General features: G+C 44.2%; 2 pseudogenes across 2 annotated transcripts; one reads left to right on the top strand and one right to left on the bottom strand.

The window, feature by feature from the left end:
• Positions 1-831: 831 nt before the first annotated feature.
• On the bottom strand, positions 832-2,889 carry LOC306652182 (TSC22 domain family protein 2-like; annotated as a pseudogene). The gene has a single exon. The product of its transcript is annotated as a TSC22 domain family protein 2-like (transcript).
• Positions 2,890-3,273: 384 nt separating this feature from the next.
• LOC306652183 (STE20/SPS1-related proline-alanine-rich protein kinase-like) lies at positions 3,274-26,310 on the top strand (annotated as a pseudogene). Its single transcript has 3 exons — positions 3,274-3,378; positions 24,950-25,374; positions 25,476-26,310. The product of its transcript is annotated as an STE20/SPS1-related proline-alanine-rich protein kinase-like (transcript).
• Positions 26,311-26,824: the final 514 nt, after the last annotated feature.

Raw genomic sequence — 26,824 nt, forward strand, 5'->3', positions numbered from 1 at the left:
TTTCCCTGTGATGTTTCTTCAAAACCACTAAAAATCCTCATTAAACCATAACTAAACATCAACTGTTGTAGAATGGTATAGCAACATGCAATTTTCACTAAGACCATTAAAAAAGCATCCCTTACATAGAGGGAGTCAATTATTGACATTTACACTTTAACTATAAAATTACTCCTAATTTCAAGAACTACATGTTCTTTAACTACGTTAAAGAAATCTCATACCTTTCTTTCCTATATTAAAAAGACTGATGGAAGGTAAGCACATCTTTCCAAAATATTTTTTGCTTAAACAAACAATAGTATCTTTGAAAAGTCACTGGGAATTCTCACACCTCCTTCTATTAAAAGGCTGAACCAAGTAGGACCTTCAAAGCTGGATTTGACACTTCATTATCTCTTCAGCCTTTCCAGATACACTGGAGATGATTCCTTACAAGGATTCTGTTTTGTGTTGGTTTTTGATAGAGGGCCTTCTGTTTTTTCCAGAACAGAAAACTTGTTAATAATTTCATGTCTCAGCATCAAAACTCACACTGATAAAGCTGCCATAGTGCTCAAAGGACAATCCTTTGGGAGCATACTAGCTACCCCCTCTATATTAAGGTTATGCTGAAATCCATATTTGAATCAAGTGTTGCATCCCTACCCATTTAAGCACTTTAAAAAAAAAAAAAACTGTGACAAGTCCAATTCTCTCATTACACCCTTTTACTTCAGCAATTTAAATCAATTTCATTAAACTAAAACTTATTTAAAAATGAAGGGCTCAACTGAAAAAAAACATAACTTCCCAAAGTTGCAGCCTATTCTGACGCTTGGCCAAGCATTCCTATCCAATATTTAAAATAAGATTTCCATACCTGTCTTCATCACCTTCAACAGGAATAGCTATGTTGCAGACAGAGGTGGCGAGGTTGTTCATAGGTGTTAACTGGAGGGGGTTGGCCAGGGCATCTGCAACAGCAGGCTTCACAACAGGCTTATTTTCAGCAATGAGAGAAAGTGGCGGTTGAGGTAGGGGTTCTGATTTTCTTCTAGTATCCTCAACTTGCCCCACTAAAGGCTGGGTCTGAATCTGAAACTGGCTTAGGTCAGACTGTGGTAGACTAGTTGGAGCACTATGAGTTGCCTGGGATTATGGGCAGCCCAACGTGCTGGATGAAGCAGCTGCTGCTCCTGATGACTGGCATGTGGCTGCTCAGCTGCTGTGATGACTGGGCCAGAGGCCCGGGTACATTTGGCATAGTAACAGAAGTGGCACACTAGGCACGCTGGGAGCGGGCAAAGCTTCAGGCATGTTTGGAACGACAGTGTGAGGGCCACCAGGCATGGCTGACAGCTTACCTCTGCCACCAGTCTGCGGGGGAGGAACCGATTGGGGCTGCCTGGCTCTAGCAGGACCCAGGCCGGGCTGCACCACGCCTCCCACTGCAGCCTGGGTCACGCCAGCCTGCAGACAAGGCGCAGCCAGCCTGCCCTGCGCAGGTCCCGGTCCCGGAGCCACAGCTTCACTGAGCTGAGAAGATGTACCTGCCAGTTGCGTGGCAGCCCAGGCGGTGTTCTGACCGGGGCCCAGGGGAAAGCTGGCCGCGGCGGAAGGGGTCGCTCCGGCGCTGGAGGACGAAGGCTGGGCCAGGGGCTCGGCGGCTGCAAGCCCGACACGTGGTGCTGCAAGTACTCCCTCTGGCCGGAGGGCTGGATCGGCAGCAAATGCCCAGGCGGCATCTGAGGCTGCGGGTATGAGAAGTGCGCGGGGTGCTGCGCTGCAGGGGCACCACCGCCCAGGCCCGGGTGCGGAGGCAAGGGCACCGCGGGCTGCGCCAGGGCTACATTCATCAGCTGCAGAACCTGTGCCCCCGGCGCGGAGGGGCGCCGCCCGGCCTGGCACCTGGGAGCTGGCTTGGCTGTGTGGCTGCCATCATTGGCTGCGGCCCCGCAGCGGCTCAGGCGAAGGGCGGCAGCGGAGCGGAGCTTTGAGCCACAGCCCCACCTACGGGCGGCAGCGGTTGCAGCTGCCCGATGCTAAAGCTCTGCGGCTGGGCCTGGGCGGGCTGGCTCATTTTCTCCCACGCAGGTAGCTGTGACACAGCAGTCAGGGAGCTGTCAGTCCCCGAGTTGGGCCCAGGCGCCCCCTGCATGGAGGCCACCACCACCCCTGACCCTCTGGTGGCGCCCAGGCCGCTGTCCCGCTCAGCGGTCTGGTCGAAAGTATTGCTGTGCCTAATGCAGTCCCCGGACCGGGTCAAGACGCTGCTGTCCGAGTCCCGATCATAGTGCTCCATGCACGTCCATCTGCCGCGGCGTTAGGGCTCCCCGCTCTCGTGGTCCAGGTTGATCACCCGAAAGCGAGAACTTCAAGTGGTGGGGTGCTGAGCTGGGGCTGCCGTCCCTGGTCCGCTGGACAGGCCCGCTGCAGGGGGCCTCCCGGAGCCCCTGAGTGGGGGCCGAGGTGGCGGACGCCGCCAGGGACTGGCGTGCACCCCAGCCACGCTCTGAGATGAAATGGCGCCTCCTCTGTTGGCGGGAGCAGCCGCCGCGCCGCCAGCTGCAGGTCCAGGAGGAGGTTTGGGGAGACAGTCCTGGGGGTTTCCGTGTCCCCGGACATTGTTGAGTGTCTCTTCGGAGGAGCTGCGCTCACAGACCTCCTCGGTGCCCTAATCCGTGGCCCGGGAAACATGGAATATCTCGGAGGAGACGTCCTCGGTGCGAGACTCCTCCGGGTCCTCCAGGCCTTTGGTGTCCTCGGTGTTGCTGGTGGCCACCTGGGCAGTGGTGACACTGGTGATTTGGAAGCAGCTCTTCTTCTTGGTCAGCATCTTGGACATGGTGAAGAAGGCTGGCGGGCAGCGAGCACAGCCAGCTCCTCGAGGATCCCGCTGGAAACCGCGGAGGCAACTTGCGCGGGCCCCAGCAGAAAAAGTCCAGTTTGCGCTGGTCCGCGGCCAGCCGCCTGCGATCACCGGCTGCTGCAAGCAGCCAGGCGAGACATCCTCTGCCGCTTCCTCCTGCGGTCGCACTGCGGGCCCGGCCTCCTGCCTCTCAGGCGGCTCCGCCTTCCTCTTTGGTCTGGCGACCACGGCGCCTCCATTCAGCACGCAGCAGGAGCTAGAGCCCTCGGTGCTGCGCGGCCCGCAGGCCCCCGCGAGCTTGGAGTGGGAAGGCGGTGGCGGTGGTGCGGGAGCGCGTAGGGAGGCGATCCGGGACCGCGGGCGACTGGGCGGCGCGGGCCAGGGCCCGCCCTCCCGATTGGTCTGGCGCTCAGCCCAGGGGCATGTCGCTGTCTCTGGTGGAAGCTGCTCAGGGAGGGAGGCCAGCTTGGTTCTCCCTGACGCGAGCCACCCGCAGGCGGCGGCGGGCCTCCCCGCGCGGCTCTCAAGTGAGGGGCGGCGGGAGGCGGGCAGGCGAGCAGAGGCGACTGGGCTGCCTGAGGGAGAGGCGGTGTGCCCGCTTCAGAGCCCCCAGAAACTGAAATTCAAACTGCTGGAGAGGCGGCTGCAGCTTCCTCCCCATGGCCAAAATGGGGCTCCCCAACTGATTTTGAATGAATAATTAAAAAGATATCACTGCCTCGGCACCCTGTGGTCCCAATGTCTCACCAGGTCTGGAGCAGGCTGTCTCTCTGATCCAGAAAGGGCACCCCAGTACTTCACTGCCACTGTGACTCCGATTGTTGCACCTGGCCCTAGCGCAACATAACTCGGGAGTTGGATTACAAAGTGATTTGTGGTAATGTGAGTGAAGGAAAGGGTTATTCTGACTTCAGGAAGCAGCGCTTCAATTTGGGAATGATGTATGATATGGCGCATCCATGGCCAGCAGAGTGGATGCAAGATGTGCAGCTGGCTGGCCCGCTGTGCCCAGTGGTCTCCTCCTCACCAGACACACAGACATTGGGATCAGTCAGCAGCCACCCTCAGAAAACCACGGCAGGCCCCTAAATTGCATATAAAATATAGCCAGCTAACAGGCATGCTGTTAATTGGCTGAGAGCAAGGGGGAGAAGACAGATTTCCATACTCACAATATCTGCCCCCTCCTCCCTCTCCAGTGCTCCCATCCACTTGCCTTCTTAAAAGCCAGCAAGGAAGCATGGCCACCTTTCTCAAGAAAACTAAAATTCAAGCAGTTATCACATTCTGAAAGGTGAGGGCTCTCAGGCTTAAAAACAAGAGATGAGCTATTTTTACTTTCCTTATTCCAGCTGGAAAATAAAAGAGATTATTATTGGGAGATGGTGTCTTTGGCAGGGGAAAAAGCATGCCCAGTTTTAAGGATTTCAAAAAACACTTTCACATTATGAGATGCTCAGATTTTTGTTTTGTTTTGCTTTCTCAGAAATTCCTTCCAATTCATCCCAAATCCTGATGGTGCCAGGACTTCCAGAGCCTTGGTCTTTGTGCCGTCCACACCCCAGGGGCGAAAAATTTGCTGAATCCTGTCGGATCCAGACACCCAGCACTCACTGAATGCAGCCTAGTCCAAATGGCAGCCAGAGTCAGAGCCAGGACCAGCCCCAGGCACAGGTCAGGGTTCATCTCCAGGTTGAAGGCAGCAGCCCCATCACACCATGCAGCACAGCGATTTAAAACAGCAAAACGGTGCCAAATCATTAGCAGATGAAACTCCCAGATTCCAACTCTATAATTAGGAGATGAAATTAGCTGCGTATGGATTTCAGAAAGAGAGGAGACTGAAATGTTTTACAGTGTAGATAAAAAGTCATTGAGTCCCTCATGTTAAACATTTCCTGGTGTCAGAAACAGGGTGGATGACACAGAAACTATAAATCCAGTCAGTAAGTGCTAAAATCACTTTAGCCTGCCATCCTGACAAAATTCAATTAAGTTTAATGGAGGACTTCTGTAGACACCGGCCTGGGTCTACAGGCTTTTGCTCAGCATGTCTCCCGGAAGGGAGATGGCCACCATTGTGTATGTTTGAGCCTTAAGTACCTGCTTCTGAAAAGCAGGCTCTGCATCAGCCTGGCGTGCGTGACCCCAGTTCCACCTGCCATGTGTGCACAGGACTGCTACACATCGGTGGCTGGGGAATCAGCAAGTGCCCTGTGCCTCAGGACATTCACAGCGACCAATGAATCAAAACTGGGACTTCAAGGCTCATTTCCTGCCCCTGTAGGTGTCAGGTAGTTCTTGGTCTGCTCCCTGGCAACGTGTGATTCACCAATTATTTCCTAAATGGCAAGTGAGGCATTTTGTGCTAATAAAAGTCCTGGCCTGATTTTTGAAACCACTTGCCCAAGAGGAAGGCACAGATGATGCACACGGGTGGTACTTCACTGTACCTGAAATGACAAGGGCTGTGTTTGTTCACTGGGGGGAAAAGCGCAGGAGTTTACTCCAGTTGTCTGCCAGCTCTTTAAATGGGAGCCTTGGATAGAAAACTGAACTAGATCTGGAGCCCTGCTCTCTGGGGCGAGCTGAAGGGCTGCGGAGGAGCCCTCCTGGGCAGGGGTGGGGCAGAGGCGCCCAGCCCAGAGCCAGGCCAGGTGCTGTTGTGGGAAACCTGCTGTCCTCCCTGGGAAGGTGTGTGCAGACACAGGTCCACAGGTCTAGCTCAACCCTGGCCCTCCCCAGATGTCCCTGCTCTGTGCTTAGGCTTCAGTGCCTCTGGCCTTGGCAAATACCTTTTCCCTGCTTGTCCCATGTAACAGTCTGAATTAAGTCCCTCTACCAGACCACGACCTTTATGAGCTTGCACCAGTCTGCCTTATGCCCCAGTGGCCCTCTCCGCTTATGGGTGGACAGTGGCATTGCCAGCTATTTCTTTCCTGACATCTCTGCTTTGAAAACAGAGGGTGACATGATTTTTTCTTTCTCAGTGCTTCCCAGAAGTAGTAGTCCCTGCCCAAATGTATAGGGCAGCACCAGATCACAGGAGGATCCTGACTGGTCATTGCTGGGACACCAATCCTAGAAGTCCCAGGCAGCATGTCTAAGAATAATGTCAGTACACTGCAGACCCTACAGGTACCTATGGGCAAGGTGGGTATTTTGGGATCCAGATGGCATGGATAATTCTGTGCGTCCTCCTTGCAGGAGACATGGAACAGCCATGGCAGCAGTGACTCCCGCTTATGAAGACAGGCCAGAGGAGCACCCTAATTACACAAGCATGACATGAACAAGGCCACATGAGCCACAGTAAAATATAAAAACATTCAGAGGATGGGAAGCCAAGCACAGGACATGAAGCCCGTCGGAGTGGTGGTGGAGAGTGATCCCGAAGGCTGAGGCAAAGTAATCACTGATCCTTATTTCCATTGAATTCTTAAGGTTCTTTATCAAGAAGGAGGGGAAAATCAGAGCTTGAATAATTTAAATTAAAACATGTCTAAGGGTGTTATGTGAGAAAATTTCTGTAGCATGGTCCCCAACACATTTTGCAAGAAATGTTTTTGAAAATTATCTGGGCACTTGTAAAAAGTGAATGCTTTTTTACTTACAAGGTTTATGTCACTTGGTGAAATTTTAAGGTAATCAAATATTCAACTGGACTGTGTGCTGGATGTAAAATAAAATTATTCTTTGAAAATCAGACCACAGGCCACTTACTGTTTTTTTTTTTTTAACAGATGGTTGAACTATCATGTGTTATAGGACTTAACATGTAAATTGCAGTAGAACTTATACTTTCTGATTCAAATCCTCAAAGACTGCCATTTAAGTCAAATATATGAGTAAAATTTTGCTTCTGTGCTATAATAATGCAATGAGATTGTCAAAAAGCTGCCCGTAACTAGAGTAATTATTAACCCAATAATGTATTTTTAGTTATATAATCAAAGGTGTAAAAATTACTGAGGTCAAGGTCTTCTTATAAAAATGAAGTTTTAAACACCAGCTTTTAATTTCAAAGGTGACAATGCTAAATCTAACCCATTAGGGGAATTTCTCACACAGCCAAGTAGTATAAGCTCAAGAGAAAGATTGCTGCTCATATTTCAGATCATTACTAAGAAATAGCAGAAAAGCACTATTTTTTCTCCAAAATGGTCTTGAACTAATTTTTAACATTGTCTGAAATTGAACAATCTTCCATAAGCCCGACTTGATCTACGGGCTAAGACAAAATCCATGAAGCAAATCCCGTGGAAACCATACACCACCTAGGTAAGCAGGTGGGAGGTTGTGGGTGGGCATTTCTGGGGCCAAGGGCTATTGTTTTCTTTTTTGTGCTACAGGGAACTCTGAAGGAGTGCCTTTATGCCGCCTGGTAGCAGGCATAGAGGCTTTCCCTTTTGCTGTCATCCCAGATGTTAAAGCCTGTTGGTAATACAGAAATTTCAATTTTCAATAATATCTGCTAAGCAGGTCAAGCAGCCCACAAGCTCCTGAGTTCGGCTGCTTAGGGCCCTAGTCCTCATGGACTTCCTTGGACAAAGGCTCCACACTTGCACTGGTGACACAGAAGTCTCTGCATCTCTTGACTCTGGCTGCTGATACCCAAGGCAAAATGGAGAGCACCATTTTGTTCTTGCAGCTATGTGGTGGGAATTTATTCCCCTCCACCCTGCATCCGCCCTCTTCTTGGAGGTCAGTAGGATCCACAGAGTTTTCATCTGTCATTATGGGGAATTTGAAATTTGTTCAATGGCTTCCAGAAGAGCAGAGACCATCCAAAATAAAAGTTACTCACATAGTTCTCATCAACCCCATGACTCAACCTCCTGTGGTATCCTACATATTCACTGACATCCCCTACAAAGAAACAGGATGGAGTTGTCTTTTAGTTTATGCCTGCTTTCTGGAAAGCACATGACTGGGCAGAGAGATGGACAGAGGAGAGAAAGGCACCAAGAGAAGGACTGAGTTCACAGCAATAGAAAGCCAGAACCTAAATATCTGAAAGCCACCTCACAGCAGAGCATTGAAAGAATGAACTGGTGGCCTTTGGAAACAACAGCTGAAGCCTCCAATGCACATGGCCACCAAGGCACATGGGCCAGCACCCTTCCTTAAAGTCCTGGTCACTCCCTGGTCATAGCTGCCATCCCCTCCCTACCGCCAGTCACAGCACCACTCTCGGATCTATGCCCGCCCATCCTGGATCAGCGTTGCTAGGCCTGGGTACGCTCAAGGAGCCTTCATACTTCACCCAGAGACAGTGTGGCAGTTGGGGATGCCGCTCCCTGTTCAGTTCCCGCCTGCCTCCCTAGCAGCTGCAATTCTTCTGTGACACTTGAGTCTCCCCATGTCATGGCTCTTTCATCATTATCCAAGGTGATCAGTCATCTCCATGCCACCACCGGTCTTTTCAATACAGTGCCAACTGCATTAGGGAAAGCTGTCAGTCCCGCGCCCCTCCATTTACACTGAGTCTCATTAACACCTCTCTTTCCTCTGGCTACATGCCACTATGACTTAAGGAGACTGTTGTTACTAAACATGAGAAAAAAACTAAAAAGATGTTAGAATACAGTTGTGTGTCTGCCTTATTCCAGCTCACACATAGCAAGCAATTTCAAGTTAAAATAACTCCCAGCAGGCTGTAGAGAACTTTTAGCCTGGACATTTCAATTTTGGTCAGATTCATGTCTGAGTCCCGGGCACAGAGCTCTGGGGGAATCACTCAGTCAGTGAATGTTTAAAATAAGTTCCTGCAACAACCAATAGCTCTGAATTCTCTAATCAACCAGAGGAACCTGGTTGACTACCATGAACATCGTAAGGGCAGCTGAGGACCTAACAGAGCCTGTGTGTCCAGGACAAGGTATTTTTCCTTGAACGGGTTCCACAGGTAGACAGAGGTGGTATCCCCTGTAGGGCCACCTGCTTACTTCCATTTCAAGGATAGCCCTATGCTTTTGAAGGACATTGTCTTTTACCCATTTCCCAAATGCCTCTTAGAAAACCCACCCAGAGGGGAGACACACCCAAGCCTCCCACAAGGTTGAGGGCAATACCTGGACCTGACATGGACGCATCAGACACGAAGAGGTGTAAGGGCAACTAAGAGGTGCCAGGGTCTGGTTGTTACAGGAAGTCATCATCCAATCAAGTCCCCAAAGTAGCAAGCGCCTCACTAGGGTGTCCTCTGGTGTAGAGCCTCACAGGACCTCAGAGTTGCGTGCACTTGACTTTTTACTTGCTGCTCTGTGGCCCAGGATGGAGTTCATGCTGACCCTTGCACAGTCTTCCTGCTCAGGTCTCTTGGAGGGAAAGATGCATCTGGCCAGCAGAGTGAGCAGCACCAGGCACCAGCCATGGTCTAAGCCCATCATGGCATCAGGACAGGATTTGGTATGCAGGCCCGGGCATGCAGCCACGTGCCATGTATGCTGCATACAGTGAAAGCCTCCATGCGTGGAGCCAGTCGCATGCTGGATAGATCTGCATGTCTTGAATGAGCCCACAAATACCCAGCCTGGTGATAACCAGTCAGCTGCCAAACAAAGAAAGTGCATCCCTCATCCTCAGGGTTCCCCTGGCTCCTATACATACATGACCCACTGATGGCCATGACTTCCTAGACTGATTGACCCTTCTTTCTCCCTCAGTAGACTGTTGGCCACCTGCCAGCCATCGTGTAACTTCAGGGCCCAGCACAGAGGCGCATGAAAAAGACTAAGAGTCTTTTTCAAGAGTACAGCTTCCAAGGGACCAGCGTCGTTGAGAGAGACACGTTCACATTGATCACCTGCTGATCCTGCAGTAGTTCAGGATTGGGCACCTGAAAAATTAGGAAGGCTTGCAGGAGGGAAACTGAGGCTGCCTGAGGAGTTCCCTGGGAGGGAATTGACTCCCACTGCAGGAGTCCTGGCCACTCTCAAACGCTGGCCACACCAAGTGTGCATTTCATTTATGTGGTCTAATGGTCTGTTACCCTAAACAAGCAGAGCAAACCACCCTCCGACATATGGAAATTTTTAAAATGCTCAAAGGCTCGAGTGAAAAACTCTGTACATGAAACTCAACATCTTTATTGTGGGTTTTCAGAAATGTCCAAAGTCAACTCTGATATTTTAGTGTGACCTACTTCTTGTGCTCATAGTGGGGCTTCCTGTGGGTGTGGAGACTCTGGGGCACTCAAGAGTGAAGAGACTTCAGTGACAAAGGAACCAGTGAGCCCTCTGTGTCTCTGTCCCATGCCATGGTGAGGCCGCCCCCAGGCCTACCCTGTGGCCATGCCAGGACTCCCACAGCAGGACTCCGTGCTGGCTTAGGAAGCCAGAGGCTTCTGCAGGATGGTGCTCACCAGTGGTCTGCAGCTCACACCTGAGTGCTCAGGTGAGGAAGGCCGCTGGACATTTTGCCTGAATATTTTTAATATTGGTTTTCTATATCTGTATGTCAAATGATTTAGTTTAGATGTAGCAAATTAGAATATATTGAGGAAAATCATTTTTTTAAATGTGACTGGGGAGAATGCTATATCTTTCCACAAATTAATGTTATGAAGACCTCACACTCAATGTGACATATTGGTAGTTGGGACCTTGGGCTCTGATTAGGGTTGGGTGAGATCATGAGGATGGGGTTCTTGTGACGGGATTAATGCCTCATAAATGAGATGTGACGTGGTTGCTCTGCCACTCTGTGCCATGCCAAGTGAAGCTGCATCAGAAGGCAGCCATCATTAAGCCAAGAGAGGGCCCTTGGCACCCCTGCTGGCCCCAGGCTTCGGGCCCCCAGCTGCCACAATCAGGAATGGGCTTCCATTGTTCCAGTCAGCTACCTGACTCCATAGGAGGACATTTTCCCTGGGGAGCCCAAAATCAATTTTGTCCTTGAAATTAGTAAATTCAAAACTGATTTTACAAAGGATAGAAAGAAAAGAGAGGAAGAAGAAAGAATACGATGGAAAAAAGTGACTGAGAAACAATTTACACCAAGGAAGAAGTTGAGATATTAAATGCCAACCCTCAACAAAAACTGATTTTTAGAACCAACTAATATACTCCTAAAATATTTCTATGTAATTGAAATCATTTTCATAAATGCTTGTATGAATGGCATGGCTATAATAAGCATCTTTTCTGGGCTAGATTACACCATCATACCAAGTTAGAGTCCTAATTATCAGGTTTTTCTGGGAATAATTGCGTGAGTGCACTTGTACTAAGATATATTTAATTTCCTTTTATATAGCACCTTTCAGTGCATGCGTGCCTTATTTCAGGTGCTGTAATGAGTAATGGATTAGACACCAGCAGGGCAGCATCTCCTCAGACAAATGGAGATGGCATCACAGCCTCAGCAACAGCTGACACTGGAAAGCCAGGTTTGTGAGGGTGCTCGATCCTGTTCTGCGGGATGGGCAGTACTGGCCTGCCCTTCCTAAAGACTGCACTATGCAGATTTAGTGGTCAAGGACCAGGGAAGTTGAAGGCACCAGCATGTGGCATCAGCATGCCCACTGGTGGAGATATGTGAGAGAAGCTGCACTCACCTCCTGTCCAAGGGACCATGGCAGCCTGGCAGGCAGAGAGGGCAGCTGGAGAGGATGGAGCTGTCCACACCTGTGCCCCAATAGGCAGGTAGTTGACCACTTATGGCCCCAAGCACAGGTTGAGTGTTTATTAGGAAATTTGATGACAGAAGATTTTAGGTACACAGGGACTGAGACTCAGAGCCCTATCCCCAAGCAGATAGATGGTCCCTAAGCATCCCTAAGAGCCAGAATTTACACATATTTAAGGTGATGATCTGCCCAAGTTTGCTTGGACAGAAGATTCTCAGGAGGCCCCATAGGACCCCTGGCCGGACTGACTGAGCCCCATCTCCAGGATCCCTCAGCCTGACTGATCACTCCCTGCCTCTGAGGCCCTCACATCAACTGACTGCTCCCTGCTGCCAGGACCACCAGACAAACTGACTACGCCCTATCACCGGGACCCCAGACTGATTGCACCCGGCCTCTAGGATCCCACAACCACACCAAACACACCGGAACTCTAGTCCCCCTGCGGGCCAACTGCATCTCATCTCCAGGACCTCCAGCTGACCACGTCCACCCCTGAGATGCAGCTCCCCATTTGCCAACACATTTTGAAGCCAGAGCGGCCCACTCGGATAATCCTGGAAGCCAGAGCTCCGATCTTTGGGTGGGGAAAATCACATCCTGCAATGCCTGCTGGAGGCTTGAAGTTCATTTTCAGGTACCTATCATGCATCAGGCTACTGAATACTGGGAGGTTTCATTAGCATACGACTGTTATACAGTAGATTTTCTTTTTTCTTCTCTTTTAAAAAAATTTCAGTTTTTATTTCTTTACATTTCTTGCTTTCTTTTCCTTTTGTTTAACTGTTCCCTCAGAGTCTCTTTCTCCCTTTTTTGCATGCTAACATCAGATTTCTTTGGATTTGACTCTCACCATATTTTCTAGAACTTCTGTATATTCTTTTCTTATCCCATTAACAGCCACATTCTACATCCCTCTGCATCATCTTTGGCCTCCATTAGAAACTGAAGACCTTATTGCAAACCTGCTTGATTTACCGAAGATAATATTTGAACTCATTTTGTTTATTATGACAATTTTGTTATTGTCCCCAAAGGGGTTATTTGGTCTAGGATTGCATACTGTCTGTTTTGGGCACTGCTAATATTGATCTCCCCTTAAAGAAAGGGTTTTGGAAACCTATAGGGCCACTATAAGCTATAGGGGGAAATCTGTAATACCCCAGATCTGCACTGCTAGAGGGGAAGATACATGGACAACATGAAAATACAAGGGAGGAAAATGATCCAAACAAATCTAGATTCTACAGTAATAGAATCCAATGACAGTATGTTACAAGAAATGTCAGAAAAGGACTTCAGATTATACATGATTATACATGAAGCAAAGGATGAGATAAGAGAGCAAATGCAGGCAATGAATGATAATACCAGTAAGCTGAAAGAGCACCTGCAGGAAGCAAAAGATCATTTCAACAAAGAGATAGAGATTAAAAAAAAAAAAAAAAAAAAAACTGGAAATCCTTGAAATGAAGGAGACAATAAACCAAATTAAAAACTCAATGGAAAGCATCACCAACAGACTAGACCACTTGGAAGACAGAACTTCAGACAATAAAGACAAAATATTTAATCATGAAAATAAAGTCACCCAAACAGAGAAGATGGTAAGAAATCATGAACAGAATCTCCAAGAACTATGGGCATCATGAAAAGACCGAATTTAAGAATTATTGGGATTTAGGAAGGCACAAAAATACAAACCAAAGGAATGAACAATCTATTCAATGAAATAATATCAGAAAATTTCCCAAACCAGAAGAATGAAATGGAAAATCAAATACAAGAGGCTTACAGAACACCAAATGCACAGAATCACAACAAAACTACACCAAGGCACATTAAAATGAAAATGCCTAGCATTCATAATAATGATAGGATTTTGAAGGCCGCGAGAGAAACGCATCAGATTACATATAGGGGGAGATGAATACGGATAGCAGCAGACTTCTCAACCCAGACTCTGAAAGCTATAAGGGCCTAGAACAAAATATTTCAAGCTCTGAAAGAACATGGTTGCCAAAAAAGAATCCTATACCCAGCAAAACTAACAATCAGATTTGAAGATGAAATAAAATCCTTCCATGACAAACAAAAGTTAAAAGAATTTACAAATAAAAAGCCTGCACTACAGAATGTTCTCAACACAATATTCCATGAGGAGGAAATGAAAAACAACAATGTACGTCGCAAAGGGAGGAACTACCCTAGAGTAAAACCACTCAAAGGAGAAACCAAGCCAACTTAAAAACCAAAAATAAGCCAAATGACTGCGAATACAAATAATTTCTCAATAATAACCCTGAATGTTAATGGCCTAAACTCATCAATCAAAAGACATAGACTGGCAGAATGGATTAAAAAGAAAGACCCAACAATATGCTGCGTGGAAGAGACTCATCTCATAGAAAAAGACATCCACAGACTAAAGGTGAAAGGATGGGAAAAAAACTACCACGCACATGGACCCAGTAAAAAAGCGGGGGTTTCCATCCTTATATCAGATAAAGTGGACTTCAAGCCAAAGTTAATCAGAAGGGATAAAGAAGGACATTTCATACTGTTTAAGGGAACCATAAATCAGGAAGACATAAAGATAGTAAATATTTATGCCCCAAACAATGGTGCATCCTTGTACATCAAACAACCCATCTCAATTTCAAGAATCACATAGACCAGAACACAATAATTCTGGGCGACTTTAACACACCACTGTCACCACTAGATAGATCTTCCAAACAAAATCCAACCAAAGAAACCATAGAACTCAATAACACAATCAATAACCTAGAATTAATAGACATATATGGAATATTCCATCCACAATTGAGAGGATTCACTTTCTTCTCAGCAGCACATGGAACCTTCTTGAAAATAGACCATGTGTTATGCCACAAACCAGCCCTTAGGAACTGCAAAAAAATATAGATACTGCCTTGTGTTCTATCAGATCATAATGGACTGAGAGTAGAAATCAATGACAAAATAAAAAAAAGGGAAATTACTCCAACACTTGGAGATTAAATAATATGCTATTGAATGAAACATGGATAACAAAAAAACATCAGGAAGAAGATTAAAAAATTCTTAGAGGTCAATGAGAATGATGACACAACATATCAAAATCTCTGGGACACTATGAAAGCAGTCCTAAGAGGAAAATTCATTGCATGGAGCACATTCCAGAAAAGAATGGAAAGTCAAAAACTAAATGACCAAACATTACAGCTCAAAGCCCTAGAAAAAGAAGAAAAGAATAACAGCAAAAGTAGTAGAAGACAGGAAATAGTTAAAATCAGAGCTGAAATCAATGAAATTGACACCAAAGAAACTATTCAAAAAATTGCCAAAACAAAAAGTTGGTTCTTTGAGAAAGTAAACAAAATAGACAAACGCTTAGCCACACTAACAAAGATAAGGAGAGAGAAGACTCAAATTACTAAAATACGTGATGCAAAAGGAAATATCATGACAGACACCACTGAGATACAGAATATAATCACACGCTACTTTGAAAATCTGTATTCCAACAAAATAGAAACAACCGAAGACATCGACAAATTTCTAGAGACATATGCTCCTCCCAAACTGAACCAGGAGGACATACATGATTTAAACAGATCAATATCAAGCAATGAAATAGAAGAAGCCATTAAAAATCTACCATCCAAGAAAAGCCCAGGACCAGACGGATTCTCAGCCGAGTTATACAAGACCTTCAAAGAAGGACTCATTCCAATACTTCTCAAAGTATTCCAGGAAATAGAAAATTAGGGTACCCTACCGAACTCATTCTATGAAGCTAATATCACCCTCACAGCCAAACCAGGAAAAGACACATCAAGGAAAGAAAATTTTAGACCAATATCCTTGATGAATACAGATGCTAAGATCCTTAACAAAATATTGGCAAACTGTATCCATAAACATATTAAGAAAATTGTGCACCACGATCAAGTGGGGTTCATTCCTGGAATGCAAGGATGATTTAACATACGTAAATCAGTCAACGTAAACCATCATGTCAATAGACTTAAGAATAAGAATCATATGGTTATTTCAATTGATGCAGAAAAAGCATTTGACAATATACAACACCCCTTCATGCTGAAAAACTACAAAAAATAGGGATAGTAGGAACATACCTGAATATTGTAAAGGCTATTTATGCTAAGACCATGGCCAACATCATTCTTAATTGAGAAAAACTGAAACCATTCCCTTTAAAAACAGGAACAAGACAGGCATGTCCTCTTTCATCACTTCTATTCAACATTGTCCTCGAAACTCTAGCCAGAGCAATTAGGCAGACTAAGGAAATTAAAGGGATATGAATAGGAAAAGAGGAACTTAAGCTGTCACTATTTGCGGATGATATGATTCTATATTTAGAGGATCCAAAAACCTCCTCCAGAAAACTTCTAGACCTCATCAATGAATTCAGCAAAATAGCAGGCTATAAAATCAACACACATAAATCTAAAGCATTTTCATATGCAAACGACGAAACAGCTGAAACGGAATTGAGGAAAACAATACCATTTGCAATAGCCTTAAGAAAAAATAAAACACTTGGGCATCAATCTAATCAAAGTGGTAAAAGATGTCTACAATGAAAACTACAAAACATTGAAGAGGAAATGAAGGAAGACCTTAGAAGATGGAAAGATCTCCCATGTTCTTAGATAGGTAGAATTAATATTGTCAAAATGGCCATACTACCAAAAGTGCTATACAGATTCAATGCAATTCCAATTAAAATCCCAATGACGTACCTCCCAGAAATAGAGCAAGTAATCATGAAATTCATCTGGAAGAATAAGAAACCCAGAATAGCTAAAGCAATCCTTGGCAGGAAGAACATAACGGGGGTATCGCAATACCAGAACTTCAACTATATTACAAAGCAATAGTAACAAAAATAGCATGGTATTGGCACCAAAATAGACGGGTAGATCAATGGTACAGAATAGAGGACACGTACACAAACCCAAATAAATACATTTTTCTCATACTAGACAAAGGTGCCAAAAATATGCAATGGAGAAAAGATAGCCTCTTCAACAAATGGTGCTGGGAAAACTGGAAATCCATATGCAACAGAATGAAACTAAACCCCTATCTCTCACCCTGCACAAAACTCAACTCATAATGGATCATGGACCTTGAAATCAGACCAGAGACCCTGCATCTTATAGAAGAAAAAGTAGGTCCAAATCTTCACCTTGTTGGCTTAGGATCAGACTTCGTTAACAGGACTCCCATAGCACAAGAATTATAAGCAAGAAGCAATAACTGGGATAGATTCAACCTCAATAGCTTTCTCTCAGCAAACGAAACTATCAGCAATGCAAAGAGAGAGCCTACAGAGTGGGAGAATATCTTTGCCACTCATACTTCAGAGAGAGCACTAATCTCCAGAATATATAAAGAACTCAAAAAACTCTACACCAAGAATACAAGTAACCCAATCAACAAATGGGCTAAGGATATGAACAGACACTTCACAGAAGTAGATCTACAAGCAGTCAACAAACATAGGAAAAAATGTTCACCATCTCTAGTAATAAGAGAAATGCAAATCAAAACTACAATAAGATTCCATCTCACCCCAATTAGAATGGTGATTATCAAGAATATAAGCAACAATAGGTGTTGACGAGGATGTGGGGAAAAAGGTACACTCATACATTGCTGGTGGGACTGCAAATTAGTGCAGCCACTCTGGAAAGCAATGTGGAGATTCCTTAGAAATCTTGGAATGGACCTACCATTTGACCCAGCTATCCCACTCCTCGGCCTATACCCAAAGGACTTAAAATCAGCATACTACAGTGATACAGCCACATCAATGTTCATCACTACTCAATTAACAATAGCCAGACTATGGAATGAACCTAGATGCCCTTCAATTGATGAATGGATAAAGAAACTGTCATGGATAAAGAAACTGCATTTCATGTTGCTCCAGGACTCAGGAGTCAAAAGAGAAGATATTGAGAGTCTTTGGACCAACTCAAAGCAGCCAGGTGAGTCTCTCCCATTGGGGAAGCTTCCTGGATGGGGCGGTAGTCCCGGAACGCAGGGAACTTTGTGAAGTAGAGCTGCCGGCGAGATGCCCCTCCCCACGCTGGAGCAGTGAACTCGGACAACTGGGAGCATCGGAGAGGAGGCCGCTCAGCACAACGCTGGGACTCGGAGCAACCACTGGGGCTCCAGCGGCTGCCCAGGGGAGGAGCAGCGAGGATAGCTGTTTGGACTCAGAGTGACCACTTCTGAACACTCCTGCCCTGAGGAGGAGGAGGAGGAGTGTCGCTGCTTGGATTCGGAGTGACTACACCAGAGCTACAGGAAGTTGCCAGAGGAGAAGTGGCGTGGTGAGCTCTTTGGACTCAGACCACTTCTGAACACCGGGACCTGCCCAGAGGAGTAGGAGGAGGAGGAGCGGGGCCGCTTGGATTAGAAGTGACTGCACCAGTGCTACAGGCGGTTGCCAGAGGAGAAGCGGCGCTGCGAGCTGTTTGGACTCAGACCACTTCTGAACACCGGTGCCTGCCCGGAGGAGTAGGAGGAGGAGGAGAAGGAGTGCGGCAGGTCATTTGGATTTGCAGTGACTGCATTAGAGCTCCAAGCAGCTGCTCAGAAGAGAAGGTCAGTGGTGAGTTGTTTGGACTTAAAGCAACTGCTCCTGAACACAGGGGTGCTGCCTGCAGGAGGAGCGTGGTGGGTCGCGTGGTCTCGATTGCCGCAGCAGAGGTCCAGGCGGCTGCCCAGAGGAGGCGTGCAGAGGGTCACATGGATTCAGAGCCACTCAGAGCGACCGCTCCTGAACAAACGGGGGGGTTACCTGGAGGAGGAGGAAAACAGGGAGCGTCACTTCGACTCGGAGTGATTGCCTAGGGCTATGGGCGGTTGGTGGGAGGAGGAGGCACACAGTGAGTTGCTCGGACTCCTAGTGACCTCACCGGAATACTGGGTGGCTGTCTGGAGGAAGAGGCGTGCAGCGGGTCTCTGGGATGCAGAGCGATTGTACGGGGCCCCAGGTGGCTGCTCAGAGGAGGGGCCGCATAGCCAGGCGATTAAGTGCAGAACAGGGTCCCAGGATCTAGGAGGCTTCTTGGTGGAAGAGCCGCACAGAGATGCGCTTAGGGCGGAGCGAAGGTTCCAGGCCAGCGGGCAGATTCTCTGAGGAGGGGCAGCCTAAGGAGATTCATCTGTGAAGGGTGAGGCTCCCAAGCCCAGGAGGTAGGGCCGGGCCCCTGGGAACTTTACAGAGGAAGGCAGCCCAGCCCAGGCGGTAGCTGTAAATTGAGGGGAACCTCTAGGAGGGAAACTGACCAGCGAGACCTCCCCACCGCGTGAGTCTTCCCTGGCGGGTGATGTTTCCCCACAAGGACGGTAAAACCAGAGACACAGGCCCAAACAGGCCTTGCCTCAGCCCGCAGCCTAGTTCCCCTTTAGACGACCATTGGTCAACAAGTGGAGGCACCTCTGCCCACTAGCAGGAAATATACCCCACCTGAAGGCCACTACTCCTAGAGAGGCAGCTTCTTTGTGGCGCAACACATTATCAACTTCCTCCAAGACTTCAGCCTACTGAAGGCTAAGAGGGGATATATATAGAAATCGTCAAGGACATTGTAAGTCAATAGAGGAAATCTGCAATATCTCAGCGGTCCACTCATACCTGAATAATATGAGAAAACAAGGAAAGAAAATGCTGCAAACAAATCTAGATGTTACATCAATAAAATCCAATGACATCATGGCAGAAGAAATGACAGAAAAGGAGTTCAGAATGTACATAAATAAAATGATCAGGGAAGCAAACGATGAGATGAAAGAGCAAATGCACGCACTGAATGATGAGATGAAAGAGCAAATGCAGGCATTGAATGATCGCACCAATCGACAGTTAAAAGAGCAAATACAGGAAGCAAAAGATCATTTCAATAATGAGTTAGAGATATTTAAAAAAAACCAAACAGAAATCCTTGACATGAAGGAAACAATAAACCAAATTAAGAACTCCATAGAAAGCATATCCAGTAGGATAGAACACCTGGAAGACAGAACCTCAGAAATTGAAGACAAAATATTTAACCTTGAAAACAAAGTTGAACAAACAGAGAAGATGGTAAGAAATCATGAACAGAATCTACAAAAACTGTGGGATATCATGAAAAGGCCAAATTGAAGAATTATTGGGATTGAGGAAGGCCTAGAGAAACAAACCAAAGGAATGAACAATCTATTCAATGAAATAATATCAGAAAATTTCCTAAATCTGAAGAATGAAATGGAAAATCAAGTTCAAGAGGCTTATAGGACTCCAAATACAAAAAATTACAACAGACTCACACCAAGGCACATTATAATGAAAATACCGAACATATAAAATAAAGACAGAATTTTAAAGGATGTGAGAGCAAAGAACCAAATTACATTCAGGGGGAAACCAATACGCATATCAGCAGATTTTTCAATCCAGACGCTAAAAACTAGAAGGGCCTGGAACAACATTTTTCAAGCCCTGAAAGAAAATGGATGCCAACCAAGAATCTTATACCCAGCAAAACTTACCTTCAAATTTGATGATGAAATAAAATCCTTCCAAGATAAACAAAAGCTAAAAGAATTTACAAAAAGAAAGCCAGCATTACAGAACATTCTCAGCAAAATATTCCATGAGGAAGAGATGAAAAACAAAGAAGCAAATCAGCAAAGGGAGGAATTATCCTAAAGGAATTGTCAAATAAAGGAGGAACCAAGTTGTGTCAAATAAATGAATAAATAAAATTTAAAAATTATCCATATGACTGGGAAACCAAATCATATCTCAATAATAACCCTGAATGTTAATGGCCTGAATTCATCAATCAAAAGACATAGACTGGCAGATTGGATTAAAAAGAAGGATCCAACAATATGTTGCCTACAAGAGACTCACCTCATAGAAAAAGATACCCATATAGACTAAAGGTGAAAGGATGGGGAAAAACATACCATGCACATGGACTCAGCAAAAAAGCTGGAGTATCCATCCTCATTTCCGATAATGTGGACTTCAAGCCAAAGTTAGTCAGAAGGGATAAAGAAGGTCATTTCATACTGCTTAATGGAAGCATAAATCAGCAAGATATAACAATCATAAACATCTATGCCCCAAACAGTGGCTCATCCACGTACATCAAACAAATCCTTTTCAATTTCAAAAACCAAATAGACCATAACACAATAATACTAGGTGATTTTAACATGCCTCTCTCACCCCTTGACAGACCTTCCAGACAAAAATTGAACAAAGAAACCATAGATCTCAATAACACAATCAATAATTTAGACTTAACGGACATTTATAGAATATACCATCCAACCAAGAGCGAATACACTTTCTTCTCAGCAGCACATGGATCCTTCTCTAAAATAGACCATATATTATGCCACAAAGCTAATGTTAGCAAATACAAAAAGATAGAGACACTGCCTTGTGTTCTATCAGATCATAATGGATTGAAGTTAGAAATAAATGAAAGAGTAAAACACAGAAACTATTCCAACATCTGGAGATTAAACAATATGCTATTATATGATGAATGGATAACAGAAGATATTAGGAAGGAAATTAAAAAATTCTTAGAGGTAAATGAGAACAAAGAAACATCATATCAAAATCTCTGGGACACTATGAAAGCAGTACTTAGAGGGAAATTTATTTCCTGGAGCGCATTTAATGAAAGAAGTAAAACTCAACAAATAAATGACCTAACACTACAGCTCAAAGCCCTCGAAAAAGAAGAACAGAACAGCACCAAAAGTAGTAGAAGACAGGAAATAGTTAAACTCAGAGCTGAAATCAATGAAATTGAAACAAAAGAAACAATACAAAAAATTGACAAAATAAATAGTTGGTTCTTCGAAAAAATAAACAAAATTGATAAACCTTTAGCCACACTAACAAAGAGAAGAGGACAGAAAACCCAAATCACTAAAATTCGGAATGAACAAGGAAATATCACAACAGACAGGATTGAAATACAAAACATAATTAGAAGCTATTTTGAAAATGTATACTCCAACAAAATAGAAAATTTCGAAGACATCAACAGGTTTCTAGAGACATATGAATTGCCTAAACTGAACGAGGAGGAAATACACAATTTAAATAGACCAATTTCAAGTACTGAAATAGAAGAAGTCATCAAAAGCCTACCAACAAAGAAAAGTCTGGGACCAGATGGGTTCTCAGCCGAGTTCTACAAAACCTTTAAAGAAGAGCTCATTCCAATACTTCTCAAAGTATTCCATAAAATAGAAGAGGAGGGAACCCTCCCAAACTCATTCTATGAAGCCAATATCACACTGATACCTAAACCAGACAGAGACTCATCAAGGAAAGAAAATTTCAGACCAATATCCTTAATGAACATCGACACAAAAATTCTCAACAAAATTTTAGCAAATCGCATACAAAAACATATTAAAAAGATAGTGCACCATGATCAAGTGGGTTTCATCCCAGGGATGCAAGGTTGGTTCAACATGAGGAAATCAATAAACATAATTCACCATATTAATAGACTTAAAGTCAAGGACCACATGATTATTTCAATAGATGCAGAAAAAGCATTTGATAAAATACAGCACCCCTTCATGCTCAAAACACTAGAAAAAATAGGGATAGTGGGAACATTCCTTAACATTGTAGAGGCCATTTATGCTAAGCCCATGGCTAATATCATTCTAAATGGTGAAAAACTGAAAGCATTCCCCCTAAAAACTGGAACAAGGCAGGGATGCCCTCTTTCACCACTTCTATTCAACATCATTCTTGAGACTCTGGCCAGAGCAATTAGACAAACCAAAGAAATTAAAGGGTTACGAATTGGAAAAGAAGAACTCAAACTATCCCTGTTCACTGATGACATGATTATATATTTAGAGGAACCTGGAAATTCCACCAGAAAACTCTTAGAACTCATAAGTGAATTCACTGAAGTAGCAGGTTACAAGATCAATGCCCATAAATTCAACGAATTTTTATACATAAGTGATGAATCTTCAGAAAGAGAAATTAGGAAAACTACCCCATTCACAATAGCTTCGAAAAAAATAAAATACTTGGGAATCAATCTCACAAAAGAGGTGAAAGACCTCTACAATGAGAACTATACAACACTAAAGAAAGAAATTAAAGAACACCTTAGAAGATGGAAAGATCTTCCATGTTCTTGGATAGGAAGAATTAATATTGTCAAAATGGCCATACTACCTAAAGTGCTATACAAATTCAATGCAATTCCAATTAAAATCCCAATGTCGTACCTTAGAGAAATAGAGCAAGCAATTATGAAATTCATTTGGAAGAATAAGAAACCCAGAATAGCTAAAGCAATCCTTAGCAGGAAGAGTGAAACAGGGGGTATTGCAATACCAGATCTTCAACCCTACTACAAAGCAATAGTAACAAAAACGGCATGGTATTGGTACCTAAATAGAAAGGTAGATCAATGGTACAGAATAGAGGACACGGACACAAACCCAAATAAATACAATTTTCTCATACTAGACAAAGGGGCCAAAAATATGCAATGGAGAAAAGATAGCCTCTTCAACAAATGGTGCTGGGAGAATTGGAAATCCATATGCAACAGAATGAAACTAAACCCATATCTCTCACCATGCACGAAACTAAACTCAAAATGGATTAAGGACCTCGGAATCAGACCAGAGACCCTGCAGATTATAGAAGAAAAAATTAGGTCCAGATCTTCAACATGTCAGCTTCGGACCAGACTTCCTTAACAGGACTCCCATAGCACAAGAAATAAAAGCAAGAATCAATAACTGGGATAGATTCAATCTAAAAAGCTTTCTCTCAGCAAAGGAAACTATCAGCAATGGGAAGAAAGAGCCTACAGAGTGGAAGAATATCTTTGCCAATCATACTTCAGATAGAGCACTAATCTCCAAAATCTATAAAGAACTCAAAAAAACTCTACTCCAAAATACAAATAATCTAGTCGACAAATGGGCTAAGGAAATGAATAGACACTGCACAGAAGAAGATCTCTAAGCAATCAACAAACATATGGAAAAATGTTCAACATCTCTAGTAATAAGAGAAATGCAAATCAAAACCACCCTAAGATTCCATCTCATCCCAATTAGAATGGTGATAATCAAGAATACAAGCAACAACAGGTGTTGATGAGGATGTGGGGAGAAAGGTACACTCATACATTGCTGGTGGGGCTGCAAATTAGTGCAGCCACTCTGGAAAGCAGTGTGGAGGTTCCTTAGAAAACTTGGAATGGAACCACCATTTGACCCAGCTATCCCACTCCTTGGCCTATACCCAAAGGACTTAAAATCTGCATACTACAGAGATACAGCCACATCAATGTTCATAGCTGCTCAATTCACAATAGCCAGACTGTGGAACCAACCTAGATGCCCTTCAATTGATGAGTGGATAAAGAAACTGTGGTATATATATACAATGGAATATTACTCAGCCATAAAGAATGATAAAATTATGGCATTTGAGAATATCATGCTAAGTGAGATAAGCCAATCTCAAAAAGCCAAAGGACGAATGATATCGCTAATAAGTGGATGATGACACATAATGGGGGGAGGGAGGGGTTTGTGTTAGGGTTAGAGTTAGGGTTAGGGAGGGGGGCACGTATGGAGGAAGCAAGGACTGCATAGAGGGAAAAGAGGGGTGGGAGGGGTGAGGGGAAGGGAAAAATAACAGAATGAATCAAACAACATTACTCTATGTAAATTTATGATTACACAAATGGTATGCCTTTACACCATGTACAAACAGAGAAACAACATGTATCCCACTTGTTTACAATAAAAGAAAATACAAAAAAAAGAAAAAAAATCACTCTTTAACTTTTATAGCTATTTTTTCTTTAATTGATAATTTCCTATACAAAGAAAACTTCCAATATCTTAACTTTTGTGTTGAAAAATAATAACTCTCCTTCTTTAAAATGAGAATGACTTGTTTTCTGACTCGTTGACTTACAGAATTTTATTGTATGTGTCAACTAGAATGATCAATAACTCTTTGGCAGTTTCAGGCAGGGAGGGTGTGTGCTGGCCAAGAGGTGTCTTTGGCGAGCCAAGGGAAGTTCCAAGTGAAAGGTTTCTGCTGTCCTGCTCTCCTCTGGCAGCATCATACTGGAGCCCAGCAGCTTGCTTATGCATATCCAGCTTCCCTAGGAGGTGGCCCAGGTGACAGCAAGTCAGAGGCTCCTGTGACTATGACAGCAGTGTCTGCTTCAGTCCCAGCTGGTCCCAGGCCCTGGCCCTGGCTGGCCCATCTACAGTGGTGCATATAAGCTGCAGAAAGTTGTGGACAGTAGAGTTACTACTATGATTCAGGCTACCCTATGCAAGCCCAGGCAAGAATGTGTAGCAATAAAGTTATCAAGTTGGAAAAATGACAGACCAGTGTGAATGAATCATTAAAAGAAATTCAAGCCATGTGTCAGTGCAGCCATCCCAATGTAGTGACCTATTACACCTCTTTTGTGGTAAAAGATGAACTTTGGCTGGTCATGAAATTGCTAAGTGAAGGCTCATTGTTGGACATCATCAGATACATTGTCAACCAAAGACAGCTCAAGAACAGAGTTCTGGAAGATGCAGTAATTCTTAAAGTGGTTTTAGAAGGCTTAGACTATCTACACAGAAGTGGTAAGATTCACAGGGATTTGAAATTGGTAATATTCCTATGGGTGAGGATGGTTTGGCAAAAGTAGCAGTTTTGGGGGTAAGTGCATTCTCAGCAACAGGGGGTGATGTTACAAGTATGAAGTAAGAAAAATGTCTTGGCATGCCTTGTTGGATGACACCTGAAGTCATGAAACTGGTAAGAGTCTACAACTTCAAGACTGACATGTGAAGTTTGGGAATTACAACATTGTAATAATATCAAGAGAAGCACCTTATCACAAATACCCTTCCATGAAAGTGTTAATGCTGACTTTGCAAAATAATGCACCCACTTTAGAAACCCAAGTAGAAGATAAATGATGGAAACTTACAGCAAGTCCTTAGAAAATTACTTCCACTGTGCCTTCAAAAAATTCCTTGCAAAAGGCCCACAGCAGAACTTTGAAAATACAAACACTTCCAGAAATCCAACAACAGAGTACCTGATTGAGAGTCTCCTTACCAGATTTCAGACATAACCCAAAGAACCAAGAAGGTAAGAGTAGTTCCATTGTCAAGTGGACACCTCCATAAAACTAAAGGTAGGAACTGGGAGTGGAGTGACAACAAGGTGGATTAGAAAAGTGAAGAGGGGAAAATAGCTACTTCTCAAGAAAACTCATGAAAACTATGAAAATCCAGAGGTCTTGGTGAATATCAGCAGCATCCCCCATCAAATAGAGTCACCCTCTGTGCACAGATCTTGGGGCCAACCCCAATGTGTGTGAAGACTACAGAGAAGCTTCTTGTGCTGTGCCCCTTGTTTTAAATTGAGAAACTCCAGGAAGGGACTTAATAATATATGATTTGAGTTTTCTCCAAGAAGAGATATGGTCAATGGTATATCGCAGGAGCTCTTCTCTGCTGGCCTGGTTGATAGTGCTGATGTAGTTATAGAGGCTGCTAACTTACAGCAGATTGTTAATGATGCCAAAGCTTTAAAAATATTGACATTTAAGTTGGATTCTGGCTGTGAAGGGTCAGAGATTCCTGATGAAGTGAAGCTGAATGGGTTTGCTGAACTCAGTGTGATCTGATGTATGTCCCTGGCTTTCACCATGATCTGTCATGCCAGCCTCCATACCCACTCCCTGTTCACTTCTTCCCACCCACTCACTTCCATGTCCCATCAAAATCAGAAGATTATGAAGAGGCTAGTTTCAATAAAGTGGGAGAAAAATTAATTTTTAAAACTTTCAACACTCCGAGATCTGCTTTATTCTCTAGCAAATTACTCTAAGACCAAGAAAATGCTACAGCTGCCTGAGTGTTGCTGACTTTTCCAGAAGCTATTTAATATTCTTAGAAGTCAATTCTGATAGCCTTTGAATTGAAATAATCTGAAATACACTCAGGTGTTTCTATTTACTGATAACAAAAGGAATTTTCTATCAGAAACCTCTTTCTCTGTTCATTGTTGTTATTTCTGTTATAATAATTCAATTGTCTATCTGACAATACTGCCTCTTTCATGTTGTATTTCAAAATTAATACACTTATAAAGTTAAGATTTGTTAGCCAAACTAGAATTCTAGTTATAAAACTGACTGTAAATATTATTTTTCATTTATTTATGCATTACACACCTTACCTATGAGAAAAATGTA

Source organism: Sciurus vulgaris (assembly GCF_902686455.1).
Source record: "Sciurus vulgaris genome assembly, contig: HiC_scaffold_138_arrow_ctg1, whole genome shotgun sequence".
Taxonomy (NCBI): Eukaryota; Metazoa; Chordata; class Mammalia; order Rodentia; family Sciuridae; genus Sciurus; species Sciurus vulgaris.